The following is a 14,531-nucleotide window of genomic DNA, read 5'->3' as shown; positions in this document are numbered from 1 at the left end:
ATGAAGGAGAGAAAAAGCAAAGGCTGGGAGAAATCTTCTCCTGTGGGTGTCAGCCCCGCCAGAGACACTGCTCACGAATGACATGTTTCAGATCACTTGACAGGGTCATGCAAGCAACAGAAAGCTATATGGTTTTTAGTCTTCAGGTAGCAGTGAAATGATAATGTGGGTGGATCAGGGGAAAAAAATTAGCTTCTCATTTTGTATTTAAATTACTTTTGAGCTAGTTCTAGACTGTGGAGGAGTCGATAAGCCACCCGATTCATACACACTCACACCTCCCTCCTCCTCCAAAGCCTCACCAAAGTTTCCCACAGACTTGCTCTAGCCAACTCATCACTCACTCAAATTGCATTTATGGAGGGACTGGTACATGCGGGCATCGTGTTATGCCCTGGCAAAACAGATGAAAGAACACATTTCCTGCCTCTAATGAAAAAGTCAGACAAGTAGACAGACAATCACAATGCAGAGAGGGAGGTCTCCTGTTATGAGCAGAATGTTATGAACCAGGCACCCAACCCAGCTGGGGATGGAGTGCAGAAGAGAAGGTGAAGGTGAGAGAATTCTTCCCAGAGCTGACTGTGTTTTGAAAGATGAATGGAAGTTGTTCAGGAAAAGCAAAGGACATTACTGGCAATCTCAGCTGCACAATCTCAAGATATGAGATATGGAATGAAAAAGTGAAATTTGGAAAAGAGAGCCAGGGCAATCATAGAGGGTCTTGAAGGCTATACTAAGAGCTTGAACTTCATTCTGAAGTAGATGGGAAGCAATGACTAGCATGTTTAAGAAGGGATTAATCTGATTTGTATTCACAGCATCAGTGTTGTACATAGGCCGTCACCTCCTTTCTAAATGACTCAAACCAAGAAAACCAACTAGGATAAAAGGCAGGGCTAGGGACTACCCTGGTGGTCCAGTGGTTAAGACTCCATGCTCCCAATGCAGGGGGCCCAGGTTTGATCCCTGGTTGGGGAACTAAGATCCCACATACCGCAACTAAGCCCACGAGCCGCAACTACTGAGCCCACGTGCTCTAGAGCCCGGTGCCACAACTAAAGAAGCCCAAGAGCCGCAAGTAGAGAGGCTCACGTACCGCAGCAAAGAGCCTGCGCACCATAATGAAGACCCAGCACAGCCAAAATAAATAAATAAATATTCTTTTAAAAGAGTAATAATAATAGTTAAAAAGAAAAGGCCTGGGGCTTCCCTGGTGGCGCAGTGGTTGAGAGTCCACCTGCCGATGCAGGGGACATGGGTTCGTGCCCCGGTCCGGAAAGATCCCACATGCCGTGGAGCGGCTGGGCCCGTGAGCCATGGCCGCTGAGTCTGCGCGTCCAGAGCCTGTGCTCCACAACGGGAGAGGCCACAACAGTGAGAGGCCCGTGTACCGCAAAAAAAAAAAAAAAAAAGAAAAGAAAAGGCCAGGTTAGAGCAGTGAGTGTGAGGACAAGAAACACATATGCTTCAAGAGGATTTATAAGAAATGAGGGTACCAAACCTGTCGATGGATTCGTTGCTAGTAGTGAGGGAGAGCTAAAGCGACAGCATAGATGGTGGTACAATTCAGGGCTCAGGAATAGGGAGCCTGATAGAGGAGGAAGTAGAGACAGCGGCAATGGTGGACACAGCTGAGACAAGATGTTTAATCAATGGAGCTTCCCACGGGTGATTGATACAGAGACGTAGAGCTCAGGAGACAGGACAGGATAGAAAGATACATTTGTGTGCCATCTGGAAGGTAGGAGGAGTCACAGGTGGGGGTGAGATAGATGGTCAAGGAGAGGTAGGGAGCCCTGAAGATCACCTGCATTTCAGAGACCCTGAAAAAGAGACTGAGAAGCAGTGGGCAGATGGGCAGAATGAAAACCGTGAGAGCCATGTAAAATCCAAGGAGGGAATGTGTTTCAGAGAAAGAGCGATCGACGGGACGAATGCCACAGAAAAGTAATCAGATCAAGTTGAAGAAGGGACTTGACTTTTGTAAGCGTGACATCTCTGAGGATCTTGGCAGAGCGGTTGCAGTGGAGTGGTGGGGCTAGAACCCAGATCTCAGAGACTGAAGACTGAATGGGAGAAGCAAGAGCGCAAACAGCAGAGCAGACTCAAATTTCAGGAAGCTTGACACCGAAAGCTAGTGGAAAGAAGGGACAGAAAATAGGAGACTCAGGTCAAGGAGGAACGTGTGTGTGTGAGAGTGTGTATGTGTGTGTGTGTGTGTGAGAGAGAGAGAGACAGAGAGAGACAGAGAGAGGGAGGGAGACAGAGGGAGGGAGACAGAGGTGAGTTTTGCTTTAAGAAGGTGCTGTCACCTTCCATTTCCTGCCTGCTGAGAACTCTGGGACTAATCTGATCCATTTCTCTGGTTTTAAATGAAAAAAGGAGTGGTGTGTGTGGTGCAGGAATTCATACAACACAGTGCCTGCCAGACCTTTGTGTGTTTTTTCCCTTTTATCATCCCAACAGTTCTACCGTATGGGCATTATTATATTCTCTCTTTAAGCTTCTCAGGAAATTGAGTCAGAAAGGTCCACTGGTTTGCCCACAGCCCAGGGTACATAAACCATCAAGCTGGAATTTGCTTCCAGGTCTATCTGGATCTAAAGCACCGAGGCCCTGGGAGTGAGCGGGTCAGCCACTCTCTAGCAATTTCCCCTCTAGGAGCTTGTTCCCATCTCCGCGAGATGAAAGCTTTGAACCTAGAGGTCACAGTCATGACTTGCTTCTAGTGCACCGGGCCGTCAAGACCCAAGAGTTCCGTGGAGGAAGCAAACCCCTCGGTAAACAAACCATGTGATAATCCATCTATTTGTCTTCTTGCCACTTTAACTCCCATCTACACACCTGAACACACAAGTCTATGCTTTTCAAACTCCAACTTAAGTCTAGGAGGAACTGAGTTAGTTTTAGCACCTCAGGCGTCTGGCTCAGCAGGACAAAGGCCCATTACACTAAACACAAACGCCCTTACTGGGTAGTTTCAGAAAAGTTAGTCTGGAAGGGGATCTTTCTTCTTTCTCTTTATACCAGGTTTCTTAATACACACACACACACACACACACATTTTTATTTTAACTTGTCATTGATATGTAATATACATTCACAATAGTGCACATACCTTAAGTATGTCGCTTGATCAATTTTCACAAGATGAACATATCCTTGTAACCAGCACCCAAATGGCTGCCTCTTTCTGAAAATTATTTGTTCTTTGTTTCCACAGTTATAAAGCTTCCTTGATAATTCAAATCTTTACCTCACAGTGAATTTCGAAGGGCTAGCTAATTATAGCTTTAACTGTAAAACACTTTGACAAACTTGAAGTAGTTAGAGAGCTGCTTAAATTGATTATAATGTCACATGGTTTCTACTTAAATTATTTCACCTGGGAAAATGTCAAACTGTCCTCATTAACAGATCACAAAAGAGATGCGTTTGAAATTCAATTTAATGGAGACTCCTGAATTTTTTTTAAACTATTGGCAGGCAGCTTGTTAACATGAAATATTCCTGTTTGAGTTTTGAGTCAGCCTCTTTCCCTTCTCATAGCTCTTTCTCTATTCCTTTTTCTGTAGCAACGGGAAATTTTGTGTTTGAAAGTAACAGTGGTCCCCCCAAATCTCCATGTATTACAAATTGGTTATATGGTTGGTCATCACCGGTCCTTGGCTTCAACTGTTGGTTTTCAGGCATTGTTAATAACGTCTTGTACAAAGCCACATTCATATTTTAACCTTCTCCATATATGGACCACCTTTCAGAGTCTGATCTCATTCTAGGTCATTTCTAATCTGGAGGGGCATTGTTTGAAACAGCTCAGGTACACTCATCTCATGTGGGATGAATGAGCAGAAAAGCAACTGGCCTCTTTTGTGGATGATTCTACCTCCTCAAGGGGAAGCAGGAAGGGAGAACCCTGTATGTGACAAGGACTCTGATGGTGACATCTAGAGAATCCCAGCGTGAACAGTAAGAAAGGCTGATTTAGCTGCACAAGATTTGGGTTCCAGAAAGTCAATAGCACATCAGCCATTGTGGTTATTCCGCAATGATATGAACAGAGGAAGAATAATGCTTTTTGTGGCACCTGAGAAGGAATCTCATTAACGTTATTTCTACTGATGCTTGGTGTCCAATCATTCCAGCCTGCCTGGGAATTGCTGGAATGATTTGTCCCCTTTCCAATAGTTACTTTGATAAAACCAGTCATTTCACGTAGCCTCTGTGAAATTCGTTTTTCTTCCACTTACTAACCTGTCTGAAGGATCTGGCTCACAATCTAGACTTGCACTGTCTGTAGACGCATAGTTCTCACTCCCAAGTTATATGCCTCTAACCTTTCAAGCTTAGAGACTTACCAAGGGAGTGAAATTTAATCCTGCTTTGGTAGTTACTAACTTTATTCTGCCTTGGAGCAAACATCTATAGTTTGCAAATGAAAGGTCTGTTGTTTTGTTTTGTTTTGTTCTTGGTACTGACATGTACTATTTTGGATTGTTAAGTCACTTGCCATGTACATATATCTCATCTTCCCAAGGAGAATGTTAGCTCCTTGAGAGCAGGAGCTAAGTCTTAAGTACATTTCTTTGTGTGCCCAAAGTGCCTCACTCAACAAAGTGCCCAAGAAATATTTGTTACCTGGATGATTGGTCAAGGAAAAAAAGAAGCCTAATAGATCATATTAATATTTTTCAAGTTTAGGAATATACTCCCTCATTTTCATCTGTCATGGTAGCTGTATAAATCGAGTCTTTTTCAAATTTAAACCACTGTTGCAGACACTAAAATCCATCATCCAAGAAGGCTGAGTATCACTCAGAGAGAGTGATGACACCTTTCTTTTAATAATTCTAATAAGAGCTTCGGACAAGGACCAATCATAATCCAGTTCAGAAAAGGAAGACTCGTGGAGGTGGATCTGGCAAATTTATGGGTCGTGGAGGAAACTTTGGAGGCGATGGAGGTAACTGGCCGTGGTGGAAACTTTGGTGGAAGAGGAGGCTATGGTGGTGGAGGTGGTGGCAGCAGAGGTAGTCATGGAGGAGGTGATGGTGGATATGATGGATTTGGAGGCGACAGTGGTAACTATGGCAGTGGTCCTGGTTACAGTAGTAGAGGAGGCTATGGTGGTGGTGGACCAGGATATGAAAAACAAGGTGGGGGATATGGTGGCAGTGGGGGAGGGGGGGATATGATGGTTACAGTAAAGGAGGAAATTTTGGAGGTAACTATGGTATGGTGGGAACTATAATGATTTTGGAAATTATAGTGGACAACAGCAATCAAATTATGGACCCATGAAGGGGGGCAGTTTGGGTGGAAGAAGCTCGGGAAGTCCCTATGGTGGTGGTTATGGGTCTGGTGGTGGAAGTGGTGGATGGTAGCAGAAGGTTCTAAAAACCCAGAAGAAAAGGGTTACAGTTCTTAGCAGGAGAGAGAGCAAGGAGTTATCAGGAAAGCTGCAGGTTACTTTGAGACAGTCGTCCCAAATGCATTAGAGGAACTGTAAAAATCTGCCAGAAGGAACGATGATCCACAGTCAGAAAAGTTACTGCAGCTTAAACAGGAAACCCTTCTTGTTCAGGACGGTCATAGCCACAGTTTGCAAAAAGTGCAGCTATTGATGAATGCACTGTAGTGTCAATTAGATGTACATTCCTGAGGTCTTTTATCTGTTGTAGCTTTTTATTTTTATTTTTATTAAATCAGGTATATTGTCCTGTAAATTGTGGTAGTGGTACCAGGAATAAAAAATTAAGGAAGTTTTAACTTTTCAATATTTGTGTAGTTCAGTTTTTCTACATTTTAGTACAGAAACTTTAACAAAATGCAGTTTTGAAGGTGTTTCCTTGTGAGTTAACAAGTAAAGAAGATCATTGTTAATTACTATTTTGAATGAGTTTTGCCAAAGTTAACTGTAAAGAAACACCTGCTGACTTGCAGTTTAAGGGGATCTATTCTCCCCATTTCCAAACCATGAAATGAATGGGCTCTGACATGTGGAGAGAATAGGTATTTGTATGTTTGCAATGTGTGTTTTAGATAATAGAACTGGGTATTTAAATTAACATATTTGTGAATTTAATAGCATTAAGATTTACCTTCAAATGAAAAATCTCAAAATTCCTATTTGGTTTTTGTGCATTTTCTTTCAAAATGTAATCATATGATTTTAGAGTATTAGCTTTGCTGAGAGTCCTAGCTGTGTTTAGAACATCTCCATTCTACATTCACCTTGGTCACATGTGAACTGCTGCCATAATTTTATTTGGGTGTAAAGAATGTCTACTGCCCTCTGTTTAAATTCTGGAAAGGGATAGTGAATGTTTTCCCTTTCCTCCCACCTTAAGAAACATTCTTAAAATCTTCAAAATACAGGACCACTGGGCTTCCCTGGTGGCGCAGTGGTTGGGAGTCTGCCTGCCGATGCAGGCGACGCGGGTTCGTGCCCCGGTCCGGGAGGATCCCACATGGCGCGGAGCGGCTGGGCCCGTGAGCCATGGCCGTTGAGCCTGTGCGTCCGGAGCCTGTGCTCTGCAACGGGAGAAGCCACAACAGTGAGAGGCCTGCGTACCACAAAAAAAAAAAAACAAAAAAAACAAAATACAGGACCACTAAGCCTGCTGTATCTGAGCAAATTAGTGGCTACCTTTTTTATTTCCTTTTTAAAGCACAAGAGGCCCATAAATCTTCAGTTATTTTCCTTGGTTTAATATATATATATATTTTGATACAAGCTCTCAGAGCGAGAGAATAAAAATCATGCATTGTTGAACCCTTAAGAAAAAAAAGACTTTTTTGCCATAAGCAGCTAATAAAACCATCACAAACAAGCTAGATGCTTCTCTACAAAATATTTTAGGTTATATTCTTATGCTCAGTTTTACCAATTCATACAGTCTTAAGAAAACATCATTTTACATATCTGACAATAAAAATTATTCTCTCAGGAAAGTGCAACACCTCAAGCAAATCCATGAGAATGACATGAAGAGAAGGAAATAAGAAAGGCACTTTGGGATGCATGGAGATGAACAACGTAGGGACTTCATTGACCTTCTCAGAGAAGACAGTCTTTATAACTTTTGAACAGTGGTATTATTAAGTATTTTAAATGCAAAAATATATCTGTTTTGCTAATTAAGATGTCTGTTTAACACAAGTATTTGGCACCTCATTTAAATAATTATCTACTGGGGTACCTTGCACTTCTACGTTGTATATTAAGAGTGTTCAATCAGGAGAAATTCTGGCCTGCTTAGGAATGTTTGTTAGTTAACAAATTTGGAGATTTTAATCAGAGTGCCTCCAGCTTTGGGAAAATCCTCAAAGTTAAGCCAGTAAAAATTACAGTTCTCATTGTTCATCCAGAACTAATAACAGTGTCTGGCAGGCATTTGAATGCATCCTCAGCCACACAGACGTGGCTCCATTGATTAGGCCTCTTTTAGAAAGCCACCTTTCCTACCCTTCCACAGCTGGACTCATCCAGCTCTGCTAGTTTCCCTGAAGATCTTTTTCCATTTTTGAACCTGAAAACAAAACAACAAAAAACAAATTCTTTGTCCCTAAATGTCCAGCTTACATAACAGTGACATGCCCAGGTTTGAGGACAACATAATTTGCAAGTAAGAAATGCATGGCCGACTTAATAAAAAGGGAAAAAGAATTAACTGGATGTCTGTGGTATAATTTGGTTTGAACACTTTGACAACACTACCATAGCAGGAAATGCAGGGAGGATTTTCAGTGCATCACTGTTCTTCAAGGCCTGCCATTGAAGGGCCTGTGAACTCCTTTTATTACAAGTGTTTCTTTGTTTGAAAACATATTTTCAACACAGAAGGGATTCGTGCATTGAGCAAGCACTTACCAAATGCACACTAGGTGCTATAAAGCACATGGTCACTAGAAATACAAAGATGAACAAACCCAAGCCCTGCTCCGTGGAAGCTCTGTCTAGTGGGGACACAAATACACAAACATAAATAAAAACATAGCTGGTGGAAGGGTGGGGGGAATCCTCTAACAGGTGTTGACGTGCATCCTTCCGGGAGAGGCTTGAGGAAGATGAACAGCCTTTTCTCATGCGGTCACTTTCTTTTTTTTCCCCCATGTGGTAACTTTCTAACCTAAACAATGTTTAGAATCTGTAAAGCGATTTCTGTAAAGCAAGTTTCTGCAAAGCAAATCATTTATTTCGTTTTTAGTCAGAATTTGAAATATTAAGCTTTTAAGGATAACCAAGGTGTAGAACAACAACAGAAACAAGGAAACTAAAAAGCTTAATCCTGAAGCTCTTTGATCATCCCAGTTTTCAAAAAGGAAAACTGAGACCACCCTGGGTAATAATGAGAGTCTTGTGTAAAGCATATGCTCTTGCCTTGCAGTTCTTCATACACATCTTTAACTTCCTGCTAACGTTGAAGGACTTGGTAACTAGATTGGTTTCTATTTTGGCAATTAGTCAACAGTCCTCTAAAGGGAAAAACCTCCTTAATTTTCTCATCGAACCATTAAACCTAAAAATCCTATTGGACCCAGGGCTTCTATCTGATTCTCAAACAATACCTCTGATAACATGCATTTTTTCCCTTTGCATTTGAGTTGGTGACTACATATTTTTCTCTTTATCGCTGTGTTTTAATCAGAGGTTCTCTTGGGTGTGACTTAGATTGTGTTAGCACTGGATACATATATATATCAGGGAGATATATCATATACATATATATTAGATTGTGTTAGCACTGGATAAACATATACATATATATATACCATATATATATATCTCAGATACAGACCACTGGTTCACTCCCAACATCAGTAAACTCTTCTGCTGTCCTAATAAGGGATCCTTTCTCAACAGCAAGAAAACAAATAATCCCATTAAAAAATGGACCAAAGACCTTAACAGATACCTCACCAAAGAAGATATACAGATGGCAAATAAGCATTTGGAAAGATGCTCCACATCATATATCATCAGGGAAATGCAAATTAAAATAACAGTAAGATACCACTACACACATATTAGAACGGCCAATATCTGGAACACTGACAACACCAAATGCTAGTGAAGATGTGGAGCAGCAGGAACTCTCATCCATTGCTGGTGGAAGGCAAAATGGTGCAGCCTCTTTGGAAGACAGTCTGGTGGTTTCTTACAAAACTAAATATACTCTTACCATGTTATCCAGAAATCATATTCCTTGGTATTTACCCGAAGGAGTTGAAAAACCTGAATCCACACAAAAACCTGGATGTTTTTGCAGCTTTATTCATAGTTGCCAAAACTTGGAAGCAACCAAAATACCCTTCAGAAGGTAAATGGATAAGTAAACCATGGTGCAGCCAGAAAATGGAATATTATTCAGCACTGAAAAATAATGAGCTATCAAGCCATGAAAAGACATGGAAACTAAAATACGTATCATTAAGTAGGGAAAGGAGCCAGTCTGAAAAGGTTAGATATTGTATGATTCCAACTACATAACCTTCTGGAAAAGCCAAAACTTTGGAAACAACGAAAGGATCAGTGGTTGCCAGGGGCTGGGAGTGTGGGGGAGGGATGAATAGGCAGACCACAGAGGATTTTTAGGGCATGAAAATACTCTGTATGATATTATAATGATGGATGTGTGTACATTTGTCAAAACCCACAGAATATACAATACCAAGAGTGAACTGTAATGAAAACTATGGACTTAGCGGGATGTGTCAGGGCAGACTAATCGATTGTAACAAATGTATCACTCTGATGGTGGATGTTGATAATGGGGGAGGCCATGCATTGTGTAGGGAATCTCTGTACTTTCCTCTCAGTTTCACTGTGAACCTAAAAATGCTCTAAGAAAATAAAGTTGTTTTTTTTTTTAAAGCCTCCCTTGTTTTCTGCTCATTCACTGTCTCCTATGGTTCCTTCTTCCCTCACTCGCTTGGTTCACTCTCTTGCTCTTTTCTAGTGTCATCCTTGGATGTTGCCAAGCTTCCTCAAGGTAACTCAGTGCTAACTGAGGAGCCACTAACTGTTCTGCGAAGACCCACATTTCTCCAAACTCAGTGTGACTATTATCTCAGGGTGTCTTCTTTTGTGGGACCCCTTAGGGAGATTGCTGGCCTCCAATGGGCTCAGTCTAGCCATTTCCTCTTTATTAGTTATATTGATCACCATGCCCAGAGGGATGACAAAAACCCTGGCACAGATATTAACTCCACAATACAGAACAAATTTGTTCATCGGCCAAGAGCTCTTTCAAACACTGTTCAAAAGATTAAAGAAAGGCCAGGCCAATTTCACCCTTCATTTTTTGTCTGACCTATTTCTACCATTCCTGTCTGAATTGTTAACAATGTTCTATATTATTTTTCAAGACAAGCATCCTAGCCAAAAAAAAAAAAAAAATTTCTTTATGAACATTTTTATTGGATTGAGTCAGAGCAAGTCTCCTAAAACCTGACTGCATGGGGCCTCAGGGAACCAAGAGTGCTGGGTGAGAGCTCCCCATCTCGCTGAGCAGACCTCCAAACAGTCTGCACCAAGCCTTCCTGCCTCTGCCTTTTATGCAGAGACTACACAGCCAATTCCTTACCCAGCAGATTCAATTTACAGCATTTTATTTTCCAAGAATGGCACTTTAGGGAAATCAGGCTTACCAATCAGGCCATCTTAAAAGAGCTTATAATCCAATGTAGTTTCCAATTGAATGAGAAAACTGAAGTTGTGCTTTGATTTTTCATGACTTGGTTTTCTTTTGTCAGTCAGTCAACAGATATTTATTGAGTGCTGGACCACGTTCCAGGCACAGTGCTGGGCAGTGGGAAATAGGGCAGATAAGACAGTGGAGTACCTGCCTTTGTGCGGTGAACTGCCTGGTTTACTGGCTCCCTTTCCACAATCATCTCTCCATATGGTGATGGAATTAAAGGGGAGAGTGTTTGTTTACAAAGCCATTCATCACATGGAAGAGGTAGCACCATCCTATGATTACTGCAGCACTCTGGAAGGCTTAGGGAATATTAGGTAAAGTGAATTTGCCTTTATACCATCACAATGACAGTAAGTGCCTACAGAAATGGCCGTTTACCAAGTCAGTAATAATGTTTATAAAATATATTGCAGATTTTGGAAGACACCCACTAGGCAAATTGCAAAATGTAAAACTTTCCCCAATTTGCCTGTCTAAATCATTTGAAAATTGAACATTACTCCTGAAAGGAAAATAGGAAACTGGTCTTTTGAACTGGGCTGCTTGCAATGGGCTGCTTTAAGGGTAACTGGGCACAGCAATCATTGATGAGAAAGAATTGTAGCCCTTCAGAGAACTGGGCAATCAGTGTGAAAGCACTCCACATATAGTCAGGACTTTTGAATTTCAGACATGACCTGTGTTAACTTCCACTAATCCAAGGCAGGGGTGCTATATAGCAGAGATTTATAACTGGTGATGTTTTATTAAATCACACAATACATTAGCACTCTAGATTCATCATAATTGTATGGAAAGCCAGTCCAAGACCAATAGCATCTCTCATTCATTAAGAGATCTTTGATACAAGGACACATACACACACATGGCTATCTTGCATGAAGCCAAATAGCCAAACGAAAAGCAAGGAATTTGGTCCACTGTCCAGATCTCTCTGAATTAGGTCTGCATCAAGATAGAAAAACATCAAGATTATCAAGTTTTTAAATTTTTCAACAGGCGTTTTGGCATCAAACAATTAAAATCAACCTTTGTCTCTTCCATCACATCAAAGGAAAAGGTTGATCCAGAGGCAGAAATGAGCCAAACATATTTGGAATTACATCATGTGAAGAGACATAATCAAAGGCATGCCCTTTGATAATAAGTAATTGTTCTTCCCGCTGCATCAAATTTACTTTATGGGTTATTTTGAGAACGTATCACTGAAGTTAATCCATTGCTACATTCTTGCAAGCTCTGAAGATCTACCGAATTAGTTTATAATAAAGGATGGATTTAAGAAAAGTGATGGTTTCTACCCTTCTGCTTTCATGTTCCATAATCTTTTCTGTAGTGAAATAAAAGGAACAAATGGCAAACAGACATTACTCAGATAGCTAGGGAAAAAATTGATTTGCTTATTTGAATATAGTTGATATATTCAATTGACTCTGTTGGCGTGAACCATGAACTAATTCTTATTTAATTTCTACTGTAGAATATTGTGCTCATTGAAACTCCATCCACTGTTAATGAAATCAAAGGAAAAAAAATTGGATAGTAGTAGCTTACTCTTATCTACAGTACTGGGCGTTCTGTAAATTAAAGTAAAATTATGTAGTGGGTATAGGAATTGTGGAGTCCTGGGATGTTGCCGGTTACAAACGGAGTGCTGGTCAAGATGACGGAGGGAAGGAGCAGAAGAAAGAGAGTAGGTTGATGCCCTCAATCCCTGTCTCTTTTTTCCAAATCATTGTCTTTCTCACTGTGACAAGTGAGGTGACAGTGTTTTGGTGAGAACACTGGCTAAGCTGCTGAACTAAAAAGAATCCTGAGTACAGAAGTTCAACAAACAAGTGTATTTCTCTCTCACAATCGTCTGAAAGTAGGGGTAGGGTTGTGATGGTAGAAAACCTCACTCACAGGATTATTCAGGTTCCCAGCTTTCTTCTAAATGTGTTTGGTCATAGCTGGGTCAGTGCCACATCCACAGTCCAGCCATGGGACAGGAAAGAGAGAGAGGAAAGGACAAGCAGGTTTGTTTTACTTTTTAAAAATATGCATACCATACAATTCACCCGTTTAAAGTGTACCGGTCAATGGACTTGGGTATATTACATTATTAATTTTTTTAATAGTGGTAAAATATATTGCTATGGACTGAATGTGACCTTCCCCAAATTCATATGTTGAGGCCCTAATCCCCAGTGTGGTGGTATTTGGAGGTAGGGTTTTGGGGAGATGATTGGATTTGGATGAGGTCGTGTGGGATTGGCGCCCACGTAAGGGGATGAACAGCCCAGAGTCCACGATGGGATTGGTGCCCACGTAAGGGGATGAACAGTCCACGATGGGATTGGTGCCCACGTAAGGGGATGAACAGCCCAGAGCTCTCACTTAGCCAAGTAAGGACATGGCAAGAGGGTGGCTGTCTACATAAGCCAGGAAGCAGGTCCTTACGGAACCCAACCATGCTGGCACCCTGATCGTGGACTTCCAGCTTCCATGACTGTGAAAATGAATGTTTGTGGTTTAAAATGGTATTTTGTTATAGCAGTCTGACCAGACTATATATAGTAAAATTTGCCCTTTTAACCATTTTTAAGTATACAATTCAATGGCACTGATTCCATTCACAATGTTGTGCAACCATCACTACTATCCATTTCCAAAACTTTCTCATCAACAAGCAAGTTTCTTTTAAACAAGTGATATGGGCATTGTCCTCATTCTATTCATTCATATCCGATTGGCTGCAGCTCGTTGCAGGGAGACTTGGGATTGTAGTCTGAGGTCTGCAGCTGAAGCAGGGCACTCCAGTACCAGAAGGAAGAAGGGAGAAGGAATGCCTGGGGAAAACTAAGTGCCCACCAAAGGTATTTATTTAAAATAAAATCTTTGTCTCTTTTGTAAGAACAATAATCCATTTATGAAGTCTCCCCTCTCAAGACCTGAGCACTTCCCAAAACCCCACCTACTAATACCATCACATTTGGCATTATTTTTTCAACATATGAATTTGGGGAAGACACAAACATTCAGACCTTAGCAATCTTATCGGGCACAAGCACATATTTTGAATTACTTTTTGGAATTTGATTTATTTATCCTCTATACTTTGGGGGGAATATTAAGGATTCACCAAGCCTTGGTGTATTTATTAGTGGGTTGTCAGTATCATGTTCAACAGCAGGCAGCAAACACCAGTATTTAGCAAGAACCCATGGAAAGGGGAATTTGGGAGACAAAGAGGCTTTGTTGGTCCCATCATGGAATGTAGTCACCTTTTTAAGTTATTATGCTAATAATTTTAAGTAGATAATTCAGAGGACACAAAATCCAAAAGGTACTAAGGGGTACACAGTGTGTCTTCCTCTGACCCCTGTATCACTGTCACCTGATTCCCCTTCACAGTGACAACTGTGAATTATTACCAACTTCTTCTGTAGTCTTCCAAAGATATCATATCATACAAAGGGACAGCATCCCTTTTTGTAGACACACGGTAGCATGCAATCCACACTTTTCTATACTGCACGCTTTTCCTAGACATATCTTGAAGATCATCCCCAAGTCTTTCTTTGTAAATGACTGCAGGTCTTCTATTGTTTGGCTGTATCATAAATTATTTAACCAGCACTCTTTAAATAGAAGTTTAGGATTCTTGTCATTTTTGGTATGGCAAAAATGGTTTAGTCCTTGTACATATATTGTTGTGCCCATGTGCAATCATATTGTTAGGATAAATTCTGGATGAAATAATAGCTGTGTCTTAGTCAGTTTGAACTACAGAATTCCATAGACTGAGTGGCTTAAACAACCGAAATCTATTTCTCACAA

General features: G+C 41.0%; 1 pseudogene across 1 annotated transcript; it reads left to right on the top strand.

Moving 5' to 3' along the window:
- The first annotated feature begins 532 nt into the window (after positions 1-532).
- Positions 533-5,400, top strand: LOC309831506 (annotated as a pseudogene). The gene is made up of 2 exons: positions 533-557; positions 4,862-5,400. The product of its transcript is annotated as an uncharacterized misc_RNA (transcript).
- The last annotated feature ends 9,131 nt before the right edge of the window (positions 5,401-14,531 follow it).

Source organism: Grampus griseus (genome assembly GCF_964374135.1).
Source record: "Grampus griseus genome assembly, chromosome: 13".
Taxonomy (NCBI): Eukaryota; Metazoa; Chordata; class Mammalia; order Artiodactyla; family Delphinidae; genus Grampus; species Grampus griseus.
This window is presented reverse-complemented; position numbering and strand designations above follow the sequence as displayed.